The following is a 22715-nucleotide window of genomic DNA, read 5'->3' on the forward strand; positions in this document are numbered from 1 at the left end:
TATGAGGTGGAGCGCCATCCTGCATAAACATCGTACGTTCCAGCAGGTGTTTATCAGCCAGGCTGGGGATGATGCGATTCTGTAACATATTACCGTACCTCTCACCCGCCACGGTAGTAGTTACTGACGTTTTCCTGTCCAGCGCCATCTGTCGGACATTTTGTGAACCTTTTTTTTTTGTTCTAATAAAACCCCATGTCATTCCAAGCATGTTTGTTAATTTTTACCTCTCTATCTACATTATTCCGTGGTTTATTCAGTTTTCAAATTTATACTGACTTTTTGACCACCCTGTATAACTTACAAAGTTCACATAGGATGATATTACAAGTTTATTTTACAGAATCTGAGCTCACAAAGTGATAGAGTACTTAACGAGCATTTGAGACGAGCGTAGCGTATGTTTTTCAGCACTACAGACATGGATATCGTTGTAGTTGGAAACACCGTAACGGTTGGAAAACGTCTCATCCATGAACAATGTTAACTTCATAAGTTCGGCACTGCAGTGCTGTGCTGATACTCCACTGACGTAATTGAAATAAAGTTGCAGAATCACTTGGCCTCATTGCTTGCTTACTTTGTTTATGATAGGGCGTAATTGCTGTTCCGCTAGACTTGAACTATCGAGTTTTTCTAAGTTTCTATCCACGATGATAGTTTTATTCTACGTGTATGACGACTCCTGTGAAACTCTGCTCTAGGCATTCAGTCTACCTTTCGAGCACTACAGTGCGCTATGCCATAAATTAAATAGGTATCTACGAGTTTTTGCGATATCGAAAACTAGTCTTGAACTGAATAAGATGACGAACTCCCTTGTGGACTCACCGGAGACTGCGTACACCCAGAATGCTTAATATTTTATGTTTCGTGCCATATCTCTCAATACTTAGATTAAGATTCACTAGCAGCTTATGATACTGACCTTAAAGTTATGGAACACACTTTTCGCATTAAGACAAACTGCGCATATGTGAGTTCGTGGATGGAAGACGAGATACAAATGTTAAAAGTAGACGAGGTTTCCGCTTGCCTTCATAACTTACATGTTAAAAATTACCTTCTCTCCATCATTACACAGATCTCTCTATATTGTCATATTTTACACGACTATGACAGAAGAAAAGTGGATAACTTCGAGGATTATACCGAGGAGGATAATACCTAGTTTCCAGTTTAATTTGGCTATCCTGCCCTTTATGCCACCATCAAAATGACAGAATAAAAGTGCAGTGCATCAAGTTAACTACGTTCTAAAAGAGTTCGTGAAAAATGTATGCAAAAAACTTCATTGATAAAGCTCGTGGCTAACGCGCGTAGCAAACACAACTATCCTACTGCAAAGAAGTTAAAGTTTGTAAAAAGTCAAAGACAGTGGTTTTCATTTTCTTATGGCAATAAGTAGATACAAAACCATAAGAGTCTACACAAATTTTCCTTTCTTGCCTCTGATAAAAGATTTGATTCATGTACGTTGACACTGAAATAGCATCCACGTTTGACTGCTTATTGAAATCAAATACAACAGAATTTGTATACTTCACAGTAAATAAAATAATAAGGATATTTGCAAAAATGTTTTGAAGTCACGACCTTATTGCACGAAAGAGGATAAATAGTTTCTAAACATGTAAAACGTATTTACAGTAGAACGAAGAAAATGATTATTGAGATGACTTGGTGGAGGGGGAGAATGTGAATGACGTTATACTCCGTAATTTCCCTCGGTAATTCTAATATTAATTATGGTCGTTGCTGGGAAGTGAATAAACAGTCCTATCTTTGTTCAATAGCATCGAGAGGAGAAAATTTGCTTGCTCTCAGCTGATGACCATCGTAAAAGAACAGAAAACGACCGATATTATTATTTTTGTGAAATGGTGGCTTTCACCTTTTTGTATTTAAATTTTCTCTGGAGACTGGATGATGCTGCAGCATGTCACTTCCATTTTCTGTTCGATAGTTTGAAGCTGAAGAGACTTGTAACAGGAAATCATCGTCAGATCATGAAATAAGACGTGAATTGAAAATGCTTGCATAATTTAAACCGTTTAATTTTTTATAATGTGTAATTGTTGCGTATCTGATCTACACATCAGGTGAAATAGTCTATACTAGGTTTCATTAATGCGTTAATGACCAATTTTTTTTTGAACTTGGGGATCTATCAGTGATTACTAAAAGAACATTTTAATGCTTAAAATCGTTAAGTTATCTTAAGGCGTATGAAGTTGTATTTATGTTTAATTCAATATACCCCTGAAAATCGATAACTCAAAAGCCATATCAAAAATGAGAAAGGCCGTTAACTGCTATTTTTTGTACGCGATTTCATTATTAATATTAGTTGCCAGGTATTCAGTACTTAGCAATTGTATTACACGTTTTGATGAGAAAAAAACGATGAATTATTTTGTGTTGAAATATTTAACCAGTAATCTTTGACTTTGGAAGAAAGATAAACATCTGTTTTCCACGTTTTTGTGAATAAGTGTACCTCAGTTTTGTGTTGATACAGGTCGATGCGTAAAAGCAAAGAAATAAAATTGATATATGTGAATATGAGAATAAGTCTTGACAGATGCTTTGAAATGTTCATAGTAAAAAGAAACGATTCGATAAATTTTGATGCAAAGACTACGTACAAAAAAAGATATGTGGCAATAAAGTTTGGTGCTCATCCCTTTTTGTATTTCCGCTGTTCGCAGCTGTAACATATTCAGCAGATCTTTGTGTGCCGCCATTGTCTCGGATCTCCGCGGCGAAATTTACACATGTGATCTGTATTCATGGACCGCAACGCACAACGGCCTCTGCTTCAGAAAATAGCCCTGTATCAGAGAGGACCTGCCTAGTGTCGAATACTGATTTCTGATTAATTTTTTAGAGAGTCCGTGAAAATCTTTGGAATTACCACGTTAAGAGAATGCAGTAAAGCACGTTTCTCTGTAATACACAGGCAGAAAATTGCGCTTTCATAAACTGATATGTTGAAATACTTCTAATGTCTACAAAAGTTCAAAAGCTACTCTCCAACAGTAAAAGGCATGTGTTACATTACTTTATTACGAAATATGTTACAGTAACAAACTTCATTTTGAAGCTCATTATTAATTTATATGCACGTAATTGATATGAAAGCAGAGAAGTGCGAAAAGTATGTGCACTTCACACTAGCTTTGTTATGTTAATAACATTGTGATGCATTTTATCTTTGTGTGTGCCGCGAGTGTTGTCCTTGTAAACAAATGAAAAGAATGCATACACTAAATGTAGTTAGCGTTCTTCTTCACTTTCACGTGTTGCGATACCTAATACATTAGAATGCAATACAATCTCGTTTTTTTTATTCGTAGACGTCGTGTCCTCTTACACTTAGTTTCTGAATGCTAGTTGCTGTTCATCGACTTCAGGTAATACCTTTGTATCTAAATGCACAGGCATTATTATGTACTTAAATCTTCACAAACGGTATTGTAACAACTATGTGGAATTAACATAGAAGACACAAAGTGGCTGGAATGGTTTTATTCTTATAAATTACAATTAGTTCATGTAGATGCACCATGGAAAATGTTAATTTAAATACGTCCACGGTTAATTCTATTATTTACACACAAAAATCCAGTAACAGCTTCTTTTTCTGGTAGTGGTATTCACTACGTCTATAGATGACGATTTGTTGCAACAGATGGAGTGCACACATCTTCTTTCCGCTAGGCTTATGTGGAAGTTTCGTTTAAGAAATGTAACCTGAAACTGGAACTTTTTGTGTTCCTGTACATGCTAGCCGTCTGATCTCACGTTATAATACGTTAAATACACAAACATTTCAAGATAAATTCTTAGAGAAATACATATGCTCGAACTACAAGAACGTAATTATGAACTATGGTGTCACGATTTCAGATGACAAGCCCGTATTCAGAAAAGGAGCGCAAACTGAAAGAGGAAAGCAAAATTATGTTTTCCGTGAAAGGGAAACGAATTTGAAGACAACATAAGAGAAGAAGAATTAGATAGAAGTGAGATAGTGGATACGATAATATATGTCGAATTTGACACAGCGCTGAGACACATAAGTACAAACAGGACCCTAGGAATCGATTACGTTCCTTCAGAATTACTAACATCCTTGGGAGAGCCGGCAGTGATAAAATAATCACTACCGGCGTGCAAGCTACGAGAAATAGTGAAATGGCATAACATTTAAAGAAGATTGTATTGAATCCTATTCCAAAGATGACAATACTTACTGGTGTGAATATTAATGAACCGTCAGTTTAATAAATCATGGTTGCAACTTACTGACTCGAACTATTCAGAGAAGAATGTAAAAACTGGTAGAAGCCAACCTCGATCACTTTGGGTTCCGGAGATACGTAGGATCACACGAAGCAATTCTTACCCTACGTCTTATCTTTGAAGAATGGTTGAACAAAGGCAAACCTACAAGTATAGCCTTAGTAGATTTAGTGAAAACTTTTGACAAAGTTGACTGAAATACGCTCTTTGAAATTCTGAAGGTAGCAGGAGTAAAACACAGGAAGCTAAAGGTTATTTGAAATTCGTACAGAAACCAGACGTCATTTGTAAGAGACGAGGCGCGTTAAAGGGAAGCAGTGGCTGTGAGGCGAGTGAGACAGAGCTGTAGCCTGTTTCATATGTTATTCAACCTCAGTAAAGGAAACTAAAGAAAAATTTTGAGAACCAATCAAAGTTTAGGGAGAAGAAATAAAAACTTTGAGGTTTGTCAGTGCCATCGCAATTCTGTTAGAGACGGCAAATGTCTTTGCAGATCAGTTGAACAAAATGCATAAGGTCATGAATTGGAGGTATAAGATGGCCATCAACAAGAGCAAAACATGGGTAATGTAATGGACTCGAATTAAATCAATCGTTACTGATGGAATTAGATTAGGAAATGAGACACTGAAAGCAGTAGATGAGTTTTGTATTTGGTTCGAAAAATAACTGACGATGGCTGGTGTAAACGGAATATAAAATGCAGACTGGCGATAGAAACGAAAAATTTTCTGAAAAAGAGAAGTTGTTAACGTTGAGCATAAATTTAAGTGTTAGAAGTTTCTTCCGAATATATTAATTAAGAGCGTAGTCTTGTACTGTAGCGAAACCTGGAAGATAAGCATTCCAGATAATAAGAAAATAGAATCTTTTGAAATGTGGTTCTACATAAAAATGGTGAGAACAACTAATGAAGAGGTTCTAAAGCGAACCCACACACACAAATACACAAAAAATATACTGTATGCATAGTGAGTCATAAATGGTTTAAAATATTCCATATGCGGTAAAGAACGGTTCTCGTTTTTTATTCTACGGGACAGTAGTATACAAAATACCGACAAAATTTAACTTGTTAAAAGATACACTTATGGTGCGTTATTGAGATACCAAAGTACTGGTTTGTACCAGCTAGCGCTGAGTAGATACGATAAAACCACGTCACATCGAGGAGTACGAGCAGTCGCACACTACCTTGTGAGCCATACGTAACCGACAATGACAGAGTATACACTCTCTTCTCACGTGAAGTTAGATCTGTACACGGAAAGGGTGGCCGATGTTTCAAGGAATAATACTGTTTACAACAGCATAGTATGCGGATAAGCTGCACAGTCTTGCCGCTATTTCCTCGTGACGTAAGCACGTGCGAAGGAACACACGAGACTTTCCTTTTCGTTTTTGGATTCTACGAAAATTAGTTGAATTGCAATTCGTTGCTGTAATAATATGGAGAGAAATTTTTTGTGCCAATAGTGAAATGTGTGACACTATGAACGAAATGTCTTACTTCATTTGTGACTCATCTGATAGTGCAAAGAAAGCTACGTTAATGCAACTATACTACATCCTGAAAATCTGTGTTTGGTGAACAGGATAAAACCACGGAACGTCATTTTATATAACTTAAATGTTACGGCTACTGGAATATTCTCATTAGCAAGTCTCCGACGACTGAATCCCAGGACATGCCCCGTGGCGAAATGTCAAACGAATGGCCAGGCCAGAGAGAACGCATCCCACGCGTGTAACGCAGTGCAGATTATTAGTCACTGTGTAGGAGTGCGTGTAATGCTGCGCACATTATTAGTCACTGTGTAGCGAGTAGGACTGGTGCTACACATGGTCAGATTACTGCTTTGATGCGTATGAGACGTAAATATTTTAGTGCGAATTTAGTTTAACGATATCCCTGTTTATATTTAGTATTTGGGGTTAAATAACTTTAATCAACAATTTCAGTTAAGGAACGTTGTTGAACGTTACAAGAGCGTTATAAAAATATTAAGCGATTTCGAGGAGAAATCAGTGAACTAAAAGTAGAGCTTATCTCTGCGCTGTTCTGTGTTTTCAGAATATTTCCGTCCATATTAAACACCATGAGACACTTTCTGCAGAACATACTTTCGCCCGTTTGTTCTTTACGTGATCTTGGCTTATGTGAGTAGTTGCCATTTATGTCAAAGATAACACACAGACTGAAATGACACAGTAATTCAGAGATTGGGCACATCTTCTGGAGGAGCATACTTTAAAGCCCCCTTCAGCTACTCTCATTTAATATTTTACTCATTGCCCTAATTTCCAGCAGATATAATATATTTTATTCTGAAAAATATTCAAAATTTTTTTAATGTATCCCTATATCAATTCAAATCCGCCTAAAACGACAGAGCTTATTACTTTCGTAATTAATGACTTAATTATACCTGAGCCCAGCAGTAACGACGGGACAATAAATCATAATCTTCTTTCCTTCCACCCAAGATCTCATTCCGACAAACCGACGTTTCAAAACTTTGTAAGTACAAGTCTCGAGATACTGTAGGACAATGTGTAAAATCATGGCTGTGTTTAAACCACATCAAATCTGATTTAAAACTGGAGTTTTGGAATATCTCACCACCTTCTTCGTGAAAAGAAAAAAGTGTGCTTGCAGCAATGTCTGCTTCCTTTATGGTGGTTTTCAAGCTGGTCGTCGGTCGATTGGCGTCCATTGGCACTCTAAATTATATTGGCAGAGCGGATAGCGCCTGAGCAGAAGCGGGAATTCGCCAATGAGGCACTGTGCTCCCCACCCTTAACAGCCTGCGGTTGATGGACAAAAGTTGCACAGAGACTACCGTCTTCTATAATGACGTTCACGTTTATTGGTTTTATTTGTTAGAAGAAACTCCGTCTCAAGTCGTCGCCTCCAGGCAGCAGTATGTGTGTAAGTTCTGTCCCTCTTAAAACTGTTGATGCATATGTGAATTTCTACCTCTTCATTTATTACTGGGGTTTCACCATGCAGGTCACGTAGATTTTAGATCACCGAAGTCACCTACTCAATGACAAGATGGAACGCTACTATAAAGGACGCAAACTTTGATCCCGCCGCATAGTCACCTCCTGATGAAAGTGGTGATGAATATTTTAGAAAGCTAGATTTTAAGCTCAGATGTAACACGGTCTGAATACAGAGGAAAAAAAATGAAAGGAAGTGATCGTGTGGCATTGATGGCCAGGGGGCCCCATCCGGGGAAGTTCAGCCGCCGGGTTGCAAGTCTTATTCGAGGCGACGCCACATTGGGCGACTTGGGCTTCGATGATGATGAGAAGATGATAACACAACACCCGGTCAGCGAGCGAAAAAAGTCTCCAACACGACCAGCCGCTGTGACCGAGCGGTTCTATGCGCTTCAATCCGGAACCGCGCTGCTGCTACGGTCGCAGGTTGGAATCCTGCCTCGGGCATGGATGTGTGTGATGTCCTTAGTTTAGTAAGGTTTAAGTAGTTTTAAGTTTAGGGGACTGATGACCTCAGATGTTAAGTCCCGTGCGGGTCTAGGCGCTGCAGTCTGGAACCGCGAGACCGCCACGGTCGCAGGTTCGAATCCTGCCTCGGGCATGGATGTGTGTGATGTCTTTAGGTTAGTTAGGTTTGACTAGTTCTACGTTCTAGGGGACTAATGACCTCAGAAGTTCAGTCCCATAGTGCTCAGAGTCATTTGAACCATTTTGTTAAGTCCCATAGTGCTTAGAGCCATTTGAACTTTTGAGCCAACACGGCCAGGAATCGAACCCGGGCCCGTTGCATGGTAGGCAAACACGTTACCTTTTTTTCATTTTTTGGTTTGATCTCATTTTGTTCTATATTGTTCGTTATATTTGTTCGGGGCAGACGTCCCATGACACCCACTCAGGTTCTTCGTTGATCCGTTCACTCAGTTTTTTTTTTTTTAATTTCAGTGGATAGCAAATCCTCTGACCGAACATGCTGAGCTACCGTGCGGCTCAGCTAAGCAGATGGACAGACCAGAGAAGATTTTGTACGATGATGCTGCCGTGGAAAATTTTGATGACTATTCAACGCTGTCTAATTTTAATGAAATTAGGTTTTAGCTGACACTGATTTGCAGATTTATCACTTCAAACTTTGGAATGTTCCTGAGAAATCTCGAAGTAGTGTTACCTTACACTTATAAGAGAAGCTTCACTACAGTACTACATGAAAACTTCGTGGGTATTCTACAGTCAGGAAAGAAGCAGAAGATTTGATTACTTCGTTGAAGGTCCTTTCAACTTTCGTTACAAACGTACAATGCTGCAGCAGCACGAAAATCTTTATACTTTCTTTTGAGACGTATCATCCTTACGATTAGATTATTTTCCACTATCTGATTTCGGGGGGAAGGACGTCAAACGGGCCGATTTAGAGCAGGAGAGTCACCACAGGACATTTTAATTTCTGCTGTCTATACTTTTACAAATAAATTCGTAAGACTATGTGACGATGACCAGGAAGGATTGAGGACTCACACTTATCGCAGCGGAAGTTCAAAAACGTAGCAAAATACCTTTTTTTTACATGTGATATTTCATCATTTTTTTCGCTTATTACTGGCTGCATTTGTTGCTATAGGTACACTTTTCTTCCTAAGTAAAAGAGAGTCTTCGATGAATTTTTCATAGCATACAAACAGTAGTTACAGGTGTATGAAACTCTAGAATTTTCCAAATCTATTAAAAAAGTGTGGAAAAAATTGAGATAATTAAATATAAAACTTGAGTTTTTTCTAAACATGAAATTTAAAATGTAACAGTTCATTCATTTTTTCATAAATTAAATAACTTCTAGAGTTTCATACACCTGTAACTATGGTTTGTATGCTGTGCAAAAGTCATCGAAGAATCTCTCTTACTTAGGTAGAAAAGTGTACCTATAGCAACAAATGCAGCCAGTAGTAAGTGAAAAAATGATGAAATTTCACATGCAAAAAAAAAATGTGTTTTGTTACGTTTTTGAGTTTCCACTGCTATGAGTATGAATCATTCCTGGTCATGCTATTAAAGTTTTATGAATTTATTTGTAAAAGTATAGACAGTGGAAACTATAATGTCCTGTGGTGCCTCTCCTGCTCCAAGTCGGCCCGTTTGACGTCCTACCCCCCATAAGTGTTAATAGAAACGTATTTAAGTTTCATACTGGTTTTCCTAGGTGACATTTTGGATAACATTTTAGGGCAACTCACTTCATGCACCGATATTATTTACAGTACAAAAGTCATCAAGCGAGTTTTTATGTGATCTTAGTTCACGAGCCTCATGTACCTCTTAATTTAACGATATGGCGATTCTTATGATTACGTCGCATTCACTCTACTCGCAAATGATATTATGTTTGACAGTATCGTCTAATTTGAAACGAACAGAAGCGTCCATTCAGTGGACAGTTCCCTCGATTTGAGAGTGTTTCTCCTGCAAACACATTCTATTCTCTGCAAGATTACTTTTAAGTCTAAATGTTTTTGTTGTAGAACTGTAATTCACAGACGTGAGTGAAACAACAGAAAAGAGCTTAATTTATAAATAGTTCAGATTGCCTTGATTGTCGTTTTCAACTGCCTAAAGTTTACTGAAGCGAGTAAGTAACTAATTATATAAAGAAGACTCGGTAACAACCATGAAGGCAACCAGTTGTGGGTTTTTATATGATTTTTGCAAACGGTCACAATGAATCTCGGAATGTCCCTAGTAACAGGCTGCGGCCGAAACCTTCCTCTTTCCTTGTTCATAATTAAGCTTTATAAATTCATTCTCAAGCCCCATACTGTAGCGCATTGCGTAATTGCAGCCCTGATACAGGTGTCCAACAGCATAAAAAATACCGCAGTGATCACTGTTGAGTTGAGCCGCTTAACTTCAGCTCGGCTGTCGTATCAGACCATCTTACCTGTTTGCCCTTTTCTTTACGTTTTTGCAACTACTTTGGTTTTTATTTTTATTCCGGTCGGACAGTATAACACGCACACTAGTAGACCCGGACCAGAAGAGCCGTCATCCTAACTGTTATACCGAGACAAGTGCCTTATATTAATTGCTTGTATGGACATTATCTATAGCGCAGGACATTGATTATTTGTATGTCACCCATCGCTTGCGACAACTCGTTGTAAATCAAAGTTAAGTGTTATCAATCTCCTTTATAGTAATAAAAACCATTAATGTGATTTGCTTGAATTATATAACTATCCCGGAAAGCAGCATCCTTCAGGTACCCTGTAAGGGACGACTGGGCAGGATCCTACAATAATAATAAAAAACCGCAGGGTGCTAGCCGCGCGGTCCAGGGCGTCTTGTCACGGTCCGCGTGACTCCCACTGTAAGAGGTTCGGGTCCTCCCTCGGGCATGGGAGTGTGTGTTGTCCATAGCGTAAGTTATTTTAAGTTAGACTAAGTAATGTGTAAGCTTATGGACCGATGGCATAAGCAGTTTGGTCCCATAAGATCTTACCACAAATTTACAAAATAACAAAATCATAGATTACCGAGCTATTTTATTTTACGTAGCTCAGTTGTAGGCAAGAAACAGAGTGGCGGGTCGAATGTAATTACCTTCAGTTTTCCTGAAACATCCATTTTAATTGTATGCAAATCTAGCTTTGAACACACCCATCTAGAAAACTTATATGGATATGGTGTCCGAAAGAACAAACACCATATCCATATAAGTATATCGTTCTGGCAATACCGACCGTGACCTTCTTCTTCTGTGCGGATGCACACGTATTACCCGAACTCTTACGGGACTTGGTAAGAATGTCTTCCACGAGTAATGAGTGTGTTGGGTAGGGACACTACTAATGTAGTGTGTGTACATATAAGCTGAGAAAGTGTGTCTCGCGGGAGGTGTGCGCGAGATAGTCCCTGCAGTCGCACTATCCTGTGTGCCCTCGGTGGCTCAGATGGTTGCTGGCATGGTAGCTCAGCGTATTCAGTCAGAGAGCCGGTTGGCCTTTGTAATAAAAAACTGAGTGGAAGGATCAACAAACGAACTTGAACGGACGTCATGGTGACGTCCGCAACGACCAAACACAACGATCAACAACGAACAAAATGCATAAAAAAAGTGGTTAAGGCCTCTGCCATGTAAGCAGGAGATCCCGGGTTCGAGTCACGGTCGGGGCACACATTTTCACCTGTCCCTGTTGATATATACCAACGCCCGTCAGCAGATGAAGGTATTAATATGTAAATCTAATTTCGTCTAGAAAACAGTTGACTGGTGACTTTTAACCTAATTATCTGATCTGTCAACGCTTGAACACGCCTGCCAACTCTTATCGCTGCAGTAGCAGACGGCAGGAATGCTGCACTGTCCACGGCCAGCTGTCAGCCGGATTTGCAACTATTATACAACTCAGTAAGGCCTCTGTGACGTCAACGGAGCTTCAAGTCTGTGTGGCTCCGCCGCAAATATGTCGCGGAGGTCGCCAGCTTGTCCTGCTGTCGGCATGATATATCGACAACCCGACTCGAAACACAACTCTCATTTCATTATTACTGACAACTCATTTACTGGCTTGAGTTTTTTATCACATGAAGGATGGTGTATGCACTGACAGTAATTTATGAGATGTATGTAATTACAGGTTATTGTGTGGAGGCTAATTTACTTTTGTTTGTAAAAACAGTACGAAACAAGAAACTAAAACTCAGGCTGAACACATACATCTGAATGTCCCGTCGATTTCAGATCGGCCAAACTATTCAGTCTCCCAATACGAGGGATATTCAGAAACTAAAGACCGATCGATCGCGAAATGGAAACCACAGTGAAAATCCGATGAAGCTTCGCATAGATGTGTTGTACAGCGTCTCGAGTATCACCACCGATCGCATCACATCGCTCTTTTCAATTGTGATCGCACAGTGAGCGCGTAAAGAAGTCTGGAAAACGCCCAAGTATGAGTGCCTGTGGGAGATTTCGGCTGATTTCATGCAGCCCACACAACTTAACTGCCATGCGTTTCCTTCTCCATGACAATCCTTGGCTGCAGACTGCAGGGACAATGAGGCGGCTCCTGCATCGTTTTCGTGGGAAGTGTTTCGTCACCCAACATACAGCCCTGAATAGGCTCCCTCAGAGTTCCCTCTCTGCTCACATGAACCGCTGGATATGAAGACAACATTCTGGCACAGACAACATGATGTAGTTCAACATAGAGAATTGGTAACAAACACAGACAGCTGCCTTCTGTGACGAGGTTATTGGAAAGTTGGTACTTTCAGTCAGAGCGGCGACTGTGTAGAAAGTAGTTACTTTCCGAGCAGCTCTCGTAATTAATAGAAAGGCACTTGCCTATGCTTCGCTTGATGTAGTATATAAAACAAATAAAGGAAAAGAGAAATACATTGTACATCTTATTATGAAATATGGACTATTTGCTAGAAAATTCCAAATATTACTTTTCAGTTTAGAGAAATACCCAGACAAGTAGCTCTAGTTTTATAGAATAAGTAAACAGAATTTGAATGAACCAGTGCCACCAATAAATTCAGTTTCTTCATACCTTAAGGTACCTGTAATTGGAACATACCCTATCAAATCAAAAGAATCCGGACACCTATTTGAAGGCACTGATGTGTGGTATGTCCATCCTTCGCCTTTATGACGGATTTAACTCTGTAGCGTGCACTTTCAGTAATGTGTCGGAATGTCAGTGGAAGAATGGCAGTCCATTCCCCCTCAGTAGAAGAAACCAAAGAAGGTTGTAATGTTGGACATTGGGCTCTGGAGAGAGTCGACGTTATAACTCGTTCCAAACGTGTGCCATTGGATTCAGGTCGGGATTCGGGACAGGTCAGTCCATTTCAGGAGCATTATTACCCAAGGACCATAGCCCCAGATATGCTGCTCTATGACAAACAGCATTGTCCAGCTGATACAGTCATCGTTTCTGAACTGTTTCTCTACTGTACGCAGTACGCTATTATGTAAAATATTTTCATAGCCTTCCTTATTTATCGTTTCTTTGAGGGGGTAGGACGTCAAAGGGGCCGACTTTGAGCAGGAGAGAGACCACAGGACATTTTAATTTCCACTGTCTATACATTTACAAATAAATTCGTAACACCTTGTCAGCATGACCATGAAGAATTCAGGATTCACACTCTGGCAGTGTAAGTTCAAAAACATAACAAAATAATCTTTTTTTACATGTGAAATTTCATAACTTTTTCACTTGCTGTTGGCCGCATTTGTTTCTATAGGTACACTTTTCTTTCTAAGTAAGAGAGATTCTTCGATGAATTTCTCATAGCATACAAACCATAATCACAGGCGTATGAAACTCTAGATTTGATTTTATTTATGAAAAAATGAATGAGCTGTTACATTTTAAACTTCAGGTTTAGAAAAAAAACTCAGATTTTATAGTTAATTATGGTTTATATCATGTGCAAAATTCATCGAAGAACCTCTCTTACTCACGAAGAAAAGTGTACCTATAGCCAATAGTAAGTGAAAAAAATGATGAAATTTTACACGCAAAAAAATTATTTTGTTATGTTATTGAACTTCCACTGCTATGAGTGTGAATCCTGAATCCTTCCTGGCCATGCTAACAAAGTTTTATGAATTTATTTGTAAAAGTATGGACAGTGGAAATGAAAATGTCCTGTCGTTTCCCTCCTGCTCCAAGTCAGTCCGTTTGACGTCCTATCCCCTTAAGCAGAATAAAGGGTAACACCCTAACCACGAAAAACACGATCATACTGGAACACCATCTACCCGTAGCTCACTGTTGGCACTACACGGGCCGGCCTGAGTGGCCGTGCAGTTGTAGGCGCTACAGTCTGGAACCGAGCGACCGCTACGGTCGCATGTTCATATCCCGTCTCGGGCATGGATGTGTGTGATGTCCTTAGATTAGTTAGGTTTAATTAGTTCTAAGTTTTAAGCGACTGATGACCTCAGAAGTTAAGTCGCATAGTGCTCAGAACCATTTGAACCATTTTTTGGCACTACACGTGATGGCAGGTAACGTTCTTCAGATGGTCGCGAACCCCAAATCCTTCCATCGGTTCTCTAAATCCTTGCACAAACGAAAAAATGGCTGACATCGAAATAAGTGTCCAAGGAATAGAAAAGCAACTGGAATCACTCAACAGAGGAAAGTCCACTGGACCTGACGGGATACCAATTCGATTCTACACAGAGTACGCGAAAGAACTTGCCCCCCTTCTAACAGCCGTGTACCGCAAGTCTCTAGAGGAACGGAAGGTTTCAAATGATTGGAAAAGAGCACAGGTAGTCCCAGTCTTCAAGAAGGGTCGTCGAGCAGATGCGCAAAACTATAGACCTATATCTCTGACGTCGATCTGTTGTAGAAGTTTAGAACATGTTTTTTGCTCGCGTATCATGTCGTTTTTGGAAACCCAGAATCTACTCTGTAGGAATCAACATGGATTCCGGAAACAGCGATCGTGTGAGACCCAACTCGCTTTATTTGTTCATGAGACCCAGAAAACATTAGATAAAGGCTCCCAGGTAGATGCTATTTTCCTTGACTTCCGGAAGGCGTTCGATACAGTTCCATACTGTCGCCTGATAAACAAAGTAAGAGGCTACGGAATATCAGACCAGCTGTGTGACTGGATTGAAGAGTTTTTAGCAGACAGAACACAGCATGTTGTTATCAATGGAGAGACGTCTACAGACGTTAAAGTAACCTTTGGCGTGCCACAGGGGAGTGTTATGGGACCATTGCTTTTCACAATATATATAAATGACCTAGTGACCAACAAAAATGGCATGCGACTAATCCAGCTTTGTCAACAATTCAACATGAAAATCAGCTCAACGTCGTTCAATAAGAAACCAAGAAAACAGAAGACCTGGAGATCCCCTATAAGCCAATTGGGAGAATTTCAAATTGACCATGTGGCCATCTCATATAACTTCCAAAAAGAGATCAGAGATATCCAGGTTAGGAGAGGTGCAAATATTGACTCAGATCATTATCTCACAAGAGTTCGGGTCCAATTCATCCCAAGAAGGAAAACACCAAGAATTCCACCAGCAATCCCAAAATTTGACCTACAAAAACTAACAGAATCAGAAACAATTAAAAAATGGGAAAATTCTCCCGCAAACAACTGGGAAACATTCAAGGAAAAAATCACAAAAATAGCGAAGGAGCAAATACCACTGAAGAAGAAGCACAAACATCCATGGTGGAATATGGAATGCGAAAAGGCAATTCAAGTTCGTACAGAAGCCTTTGCGAAGTACAGTTCAAATAAAAATGAGAAAACTCTTCAAAACTTTTTAGAAACACGGAAACTTTCAAATAAACTTATTAGACAAGAGAAGAGAAAGTATGTAACTCAGCAACTGGAATCAATAGAAGCAGATTTTAAAAATTATAATACGCATGGATTCTACAAAACTTTTGCAAACCAAATTAAAGGGTATATCCCTCAAAATGTCTGTTTTCGGAAATCAGATGGGAATCTGGCACTAAGCGACGAAGAAAACTGTGAAGAATTAGCCAAATATTTTGAAACGCTACTAAACTGTCCAGAACCAACAGAAGCTCTTCCAACATCCAGCACTAAAGCCCCGCAACAGCAAGACTCTGTACCGCCAACTGAAGAAGAAATTATCAAACACATAAACAAACTCAAAAATAACAAAGCATCAGGAGAAGATGGAATTGTAGCCGAATTTCTCAAAAGTCTAGGGTCTAACTCAAGAAATGAGCTAGTTAAAATTATTCAAAACATATGGGTTACTGAAGAAATACCAGAAGATTGGAAATGTGCCCTAATACATCCGTTACATAAAAAAGGGGATAAATCGGATGTGAACAACTATAGAGGAATCTCCTTACTTGCCGTCACATACAAGATATTATCAGCTTGTCTTCTTGAAAGAACACAAAAACTGCTAGAACCCAAAATCTCAGATTTCCAAGCTGGTTTCAGACCAAACAGATCATGTCCAGAACAAATTTTAAACTTGAAATTGATTACAAGGATGAGACAAATGCGAAGGAAGCCTACAGTATATGTCTTTGTCGACTTTAAAAAGGCATATGATTCAATTCACAGACCCACACTATTTAAAATTCTTGAAGAACAAGGACTGGATAAGAAGACACGGAACATCATAGAGCAAACATTAACAAATACAAAATGCAAAGTGAAATTCATGGGAAAACTTTCAAAATCATTTGGCATAAAAACTGGGGTTAGACAAGGTGATGGATTATCACCTCTGTTATTTAACTTAGTTCTGGATAGAGTCATGGCAGAATGAGAAAAAGAACTCAAAAAAGAAAAGTACTGGAAACCAATATCACTGGGAACCAAAAAAGATGACCTACAAATCCCCTACTTAGCCTACGCAGACGATCTTGCAATAATGGCAGATTCTAGTGAAATGGCAGTCAAACAGATAGAAACCTTAAAAGAGTGTGCAGGAAAAGTTGGCCTACAAATATCTTTTGAGAAAACGGTGTTTACAACAACAAATCTAGAAATTTCTAAGTTACAAACCAAATATGGAGAAATTAAGAGGGTACCATACTTTAAATATTTAGGAGAGATAATTTCTGAAAAATACTCACAACAAGAAAGATTATTAAAAGCTCGTAGGGGTCTAGGGCTGGTCCAAAACATTTACAATAAAAAATGTCTATCTATAAATACAAAAATTAAACATTATAAGTCGGTAATTAAACCAATAATGCTATATGCCAGCGAAACCTTGACACTTAAAAGGAAAACAGATATGGAAAACCTGAAGAAAGAGGAAAGGAAAATCATTAGGAAAATTCTGGGACCAAGATGGACCAAAGAGGGCTATAGATTACAGAAAAATTCTAAAATTGAAGAATATTCTAACATAGAGATAGACATGAGGAAGAGGCGTCTAAAATTCTATGGCCACATAATGAGACTTCCCGATCACAGACTTACAAAAAAAATAGTAAGATACGTAGCATCCCTTGGTAATGGAGGAGAATGGATCAAAAATGTAAAGAAAGATCTGGAATTAGCCAACATTACTACTGAAGACATGAACAAAAGAAACAATTTCAAACTTAAAGTTGACAAATGGGAGGTCAAACCAGAGACAAAAGCGCCGAGTACTGGAACAAAATGGAGCGAAGAAAGAAAAGCTGAATTCTCGCAAAGAATGAAGACCTGGTCGGCAAACAAGAAGAATAAGAAGCCCCAGAAGTGAACCATCTTTACTTAGCGTCTTCCATGTTGGGAGCTTTACGACTAATAATAATAATAATAATAAATGGCCTAGTAGATAATGTCGGAAGTTCCATGCGGCTTTTCGCGGATGATGCTGTAGTATACAGAGAAGTTGCAGCATTAGAAAATTGTAGCGAAATGCAGGAAGATCTGCAGCGGATAGGCACTTGGTGCAGGGAGTGGCAACTGACCCTTAACATAGACAAATGTAATGTAGTGCGAATACATAGAAAGAAGGATCCTTTATTGTATGATTATATGATAGCGGAACAAACAATGGTAGCAGTTACTTCTGTAAAATATCTGTGAGTATGCGTGCGGAACGATTTGAAGTGGAATGATCATATAAAATTAATTGTTGGTAAGGCGGGTACCAGGTTGAGATTCATTGGGAGAGTCCTTAGAAAATGTAGTCCATCAGCAAAGGAGGTGGCTTACAAAACACTCGTTCGACCTATACTTGAGTATTGCTCATCAGTGTGGGATCCGTACCAGATCGGGTTGACGGAGGAGATAGAGAAGATCCAAAGAAGAGCGGCGCGTTTCGTCACAGGGTTATTTGGTAACCGTGATAGCGTTACGGAAATGTTTAGCAAACTCAAGTGGCAGACTCTGCAAGAGAGGCGCTCTGCATCGCGGTGTAGCTTGCTCGCCAGGTTTCGAGAGGGTGCGTTTCTGGATGAGGTATCGAATATATTGCTTCTCCCTGCTTATACCTCTCGAGGAGATCACGAATGTAAAATTAGGGAGATTCGAGCGCGCACGGAGTCTTTCAGACAGTCGTTCTTCCCGCGAACTGTACGCGACTGGAACAGAAAAGGGAGGTAATGACAGTGGCACGTTAAGTGCCCTCCGCCACACACCGTTGGGTGGCTTGCGGAGTATAAATGTAGATGTAGATGTAGATGTAGAAACCGGCTACAGTGTAACTCATCAACTCAAATCACTCGTTTCCAATCATCCACTGTGCATCCACTTTAAGCGTTGCTTAGCATTCACTGCAGAAATGAGTTGCTTATGAGGAGCTGCTCGGGCTTTGTGCCCCATTTTTTCAACTTCCTACACGCAGCTATTGTGCTAACTAAACTACTGGTAGCGATTTTGAACTCGCCAGTGATTCGTCCCGCTGATTTCATGTGATGTTTTACGACAACCTTCTGCAATGCTCGACGGTCTTCCTGTACAAATTTAGCTGTGTTCTTCATTCACGTTCCCACTTCACAATGACTTCACCAACAATCATCTTGGAAAGCTTCAAAAGTATTGAAATGCGTCTGACCGATTTGTTACTCAGATGACATCTAACGACTAGTCCACGTTTCAAGTCACTGAGCTCCTCTGATCGACCCATTCCGCTGTTAATGCGTTTCTACTGACAACACAGTACTGCCTTCCGCGTTTTATACTGACACGTCCGCCTCTCACGACACGTCGTGGTCGATTCTCGATTACAGAACTCTGTCTGGGTACTTTTGATCAGATAAGATATTTAAATTTTTTTATTATTTAAACCCTTGATAGCAGGTATAACACTTTATATCTAAGGCCTGAAATCCTTCACGTATGTTACAGAAAAAGTTTTAAAAGTATTTGGTGTTAATGAATGAGAGCATTGGAAGTAAGATAACTCGTTGCAGATAGATGATCCTGCAACGAGTCCTGTAGAGTAGTACTATTTGTGTTATTTCCCTGAAAGACGGTCATTCTACTAACCTTTATTAAACATTGTATTTGATGGATCTTGATATTTGCTTCAAACTCCATTTTCGGTGTTAATTTTGATATCCAGATCCACTTAGCCATATACAACTTCTGATGTAACTTATTCCCACAGTTCTTTGTCACATTTCTCATCGGAATACGATTTTGAGTAATTTTAAATGCAGCATAGTCCTCTTTTCTATTCTGTCAATACAAAAACTCCGTACCATGGGTGAAAATTAACAAAAATTGTGACCATCCGTTTTGACAGTTTAAATGCATTTCAACGATCGCAAATCAACTGGTTAGTTGAGTGTATGCATCCACCAATACACATCCACGTGCGTACGATTTTCGATCATTAGGTATCCAACTGTTTGATCACAATGTACACTCCTGGAAATGGAAAAAAGAACACATTGACACCGGTGTGTCAGACCCACCATACTTGCTCCGGACACTGCGAGAGGGCTGTACAAGCAATGATCACACGCACGGCACAGCGGACACACCAGGAACCGCGGTGTTGGCCGTCGAATGGCGCCAGCTGCGCAGCATTTGTGCACCGCCGCCGTCAGTGTCAGCCAGTTTGCCGTGGCATACGGAGCTCCATCGCAGTCTTTAACACTGGTAGCATGCCGCGACAGCGTGGACGTGAACCGTATGTGCAGTTGACGGACTTTGAGCGAGGGCGTATAGTGGGCATGCGGGAGGCCGGGTGGACGTACCGCCGAATTGCTCAACACGTGGGGCGTGAGGTGTCCACAGTACATCGATGTTGTCGCCAGTGGTCGGCGGAAGGTGCACGTGCCCGTCGACCTGGGACCGGACCGCAGCGACGCACGGATGCACGCCAAGACCGTAGGATCCTACGCAGTGCCGTAGGGGACCGCACCGCCACTTCCCAGCAAATTAGGGACACTGTTGCTCCTGGGGTATCGGCGAGGACCATTCGCAACCGTCTCCATGAAGTTGGGCTACGGTCCCGCACACCGTTAGGCCGTCTTCCGCTCACGCCCCAACATCGTGCAGCCCACCTCCAGTGGTGTCGCGACAGGCGTGAATGGAGGGACGAATGGAGACGTGTCGTCTTCAGCGATGAGAGTCGCTTCTGACTTGGTGCCAATGATGGTCGTATGCGTGTTTGGCGCCGTACAGGTGAGCGCCACAATCAGGACTGCATACGACCGAGGCACACAGGGCCAACACCCGGCATCATGGTGTGGGGAGCGATCTCCTACACTGGCCGTACACCACTGGTGATCGTCGAGGGGACACTGAATAGTGCACGGTACATCCAAACCGTCATCGAACCCATCGTTCTACCATTCCTAGACCGGCAAGGGAACTTGCTGTTCCAACAGGACAATGCACGTCCGCATGTATCCCGTGCCACCCAACGTGCTCTAGAAGGTGTAAGTCAACTACCCTGGCCAGCAAGATCTCCGGATCTGTCCCCCATTGAGCATGTTTGGGGCTGGATGAAGCGTCGTCTCACGCGGTCTGCACGTCCAGCACGAACGCTGGTCCAACTGAGGCGCCAGGTGGAAATGGCATGGCAAGCCGTTCCACAGGACTACATCCAGCATCTCTACGATAGTCTCCATGGGAGAATAGCAGCCTGCATTGCTGCGAAAGGTGGATATACACTGTACTAGTGCCGAGATTGTGCATGCTCTGTTGCCTGTGTCTATGTGCCTGTGGGTCTGTCAGTGTGATCATGTGATGTATCTGACCCCAGGAATGTGTCAATAAAGTTTCCCCTTCCTGGGACAATGAATTCACGGTGTTCTTATTTCAATTTCCAGGAGTGTATTAAAAAAGACGGTCGACGGAATTTATTATTTTTCTTCAAGTTACCCAACTTTTCTGTCGAACAACAACGCGTCGAATATATGTGTATCTCCATGGTGTCCTGTTACGGTTTCACATCTATTCAAACAGTTCTTCGACAAAATATAACGTGTATGCGCCTGGTGTAACTGAGGCTAGAGCTTTGCCAACAGGTTACCTGTAGCATAATTTATGCGTAACGTATTGGTTGATGGACCTTCATATATATATATATATATATATATATATATATATATATATATATATATATATATATATATATAGTCCACCCTCCACCCCCTTGTGAAGACATTTCCTTTCTGTGCTAAGAATCCGATTTAGTGTTAATGTAGTAATTCTTATATCTACAGTCAGAGAGATAGGATTATTATATTGACTTATGTCTAGGGTTAGTGTTCAAGACGAGAAAATAATTTCTAGCTTACGTCTGCTGTTTCCCAGGTCATCCAGTCCACAAATGTTTTCCTCTTGCTTAGTGACGTTCAAATACTCCCCACTTGTTACAGTAAGATGAGAAACATGTACAAGTGACAAGCATGTAGCCAACCTAACTTAAACTGAGGTATAAGGGACCGTTCAGTAGTAATTAATGTCAGGCAACATGTATGACTGACCGAAAAAATGTTGACGAGGAAGTTCTAACGGCCTTCTTTCAAGACGACTTGTCAGGCACTGCGTTACTCTCACAGAACAACAATTACCAATAAACTGCTAAAACGTGGTATGCAAATGAAGCAAGGATACATCCATTTTATGTTAAATTTTCAGAAAACGTCGTAGTTTTGAATAAAACATAGGCGCGCAGGATTAGCCGAGCGGTCGCAGGCGCTGCAGTCGTGGACTGTGCGGCTGGTCCCGGCGGAGGTTCGAGTCCTCCGTCGGGCATGGGTGTGTGTGTGTTTATCCTTAGGATGGTTTAGGTTCAGTAGTGTGTAAGCTTAGGGACTGATGATCTTAACAGTTAAGTCCCATAAGATTTCACACACATTTGAACACATTTTTTGTAAAACATAAAAAATCCTCATTTATTCGTTTTGTATTTCTTGCTACGTAACGATGCTCATTTGCTTTTTAGGAAACGATTAAGCTCTTGTATGTGTTATAATCTCACATCGTAACTTCACGATGAACTGACTGTCGTTTCATTATTCATTGCAGTTATCATGATGTTTCTGAGTCAACTGAGCAATCACATAGCATTACACGATTTGACATCATATAATGTTCTTACTGGATGATTTGCGTTTAGATCATGTAAGTAAAGCGTATGAAACAGGTACTTCTTCGGAAATGTTTTTAATGTCGGAAGAGATGCCGTATTTCCTTCCGTAGTAGATAAATTTACCAATGAAAAGTGCGCCTTGCTCTTGGAAGTTATTATACGCCACGTTGAATGTGCTAACTGAATGTCATGAATCTCATTCTCAAGCGTGATCATGGAATTGTAATGAATTTTTTTTGTTTTTGTTTTTTTTTTGCATTTAGACTTTTCTACGCGTGTTTTAGGATGCCATTTCAGTCAGGTAAAGACATACTTATACACATCCAAAACATTCAGTTGTCTGCAATGTGACTGTCAGTATGCATAAACGGCA

Source organism: Schistocerca americana, chromosome X (genome assembly GCF_021461395.2).
Source record: "Schistocerca americana isolate TAMUIC-IGC-003095 chromosome X, iqSchAmer2.1, whole genome shotgun sequence".
In the NCBI taxonomy this organism is placed as follows: Eukaryota; Metazoa; Arthropoda; class Insecta; order Orthoptera; family Acrididae; genus Schistocerca; species Schistocerca americana.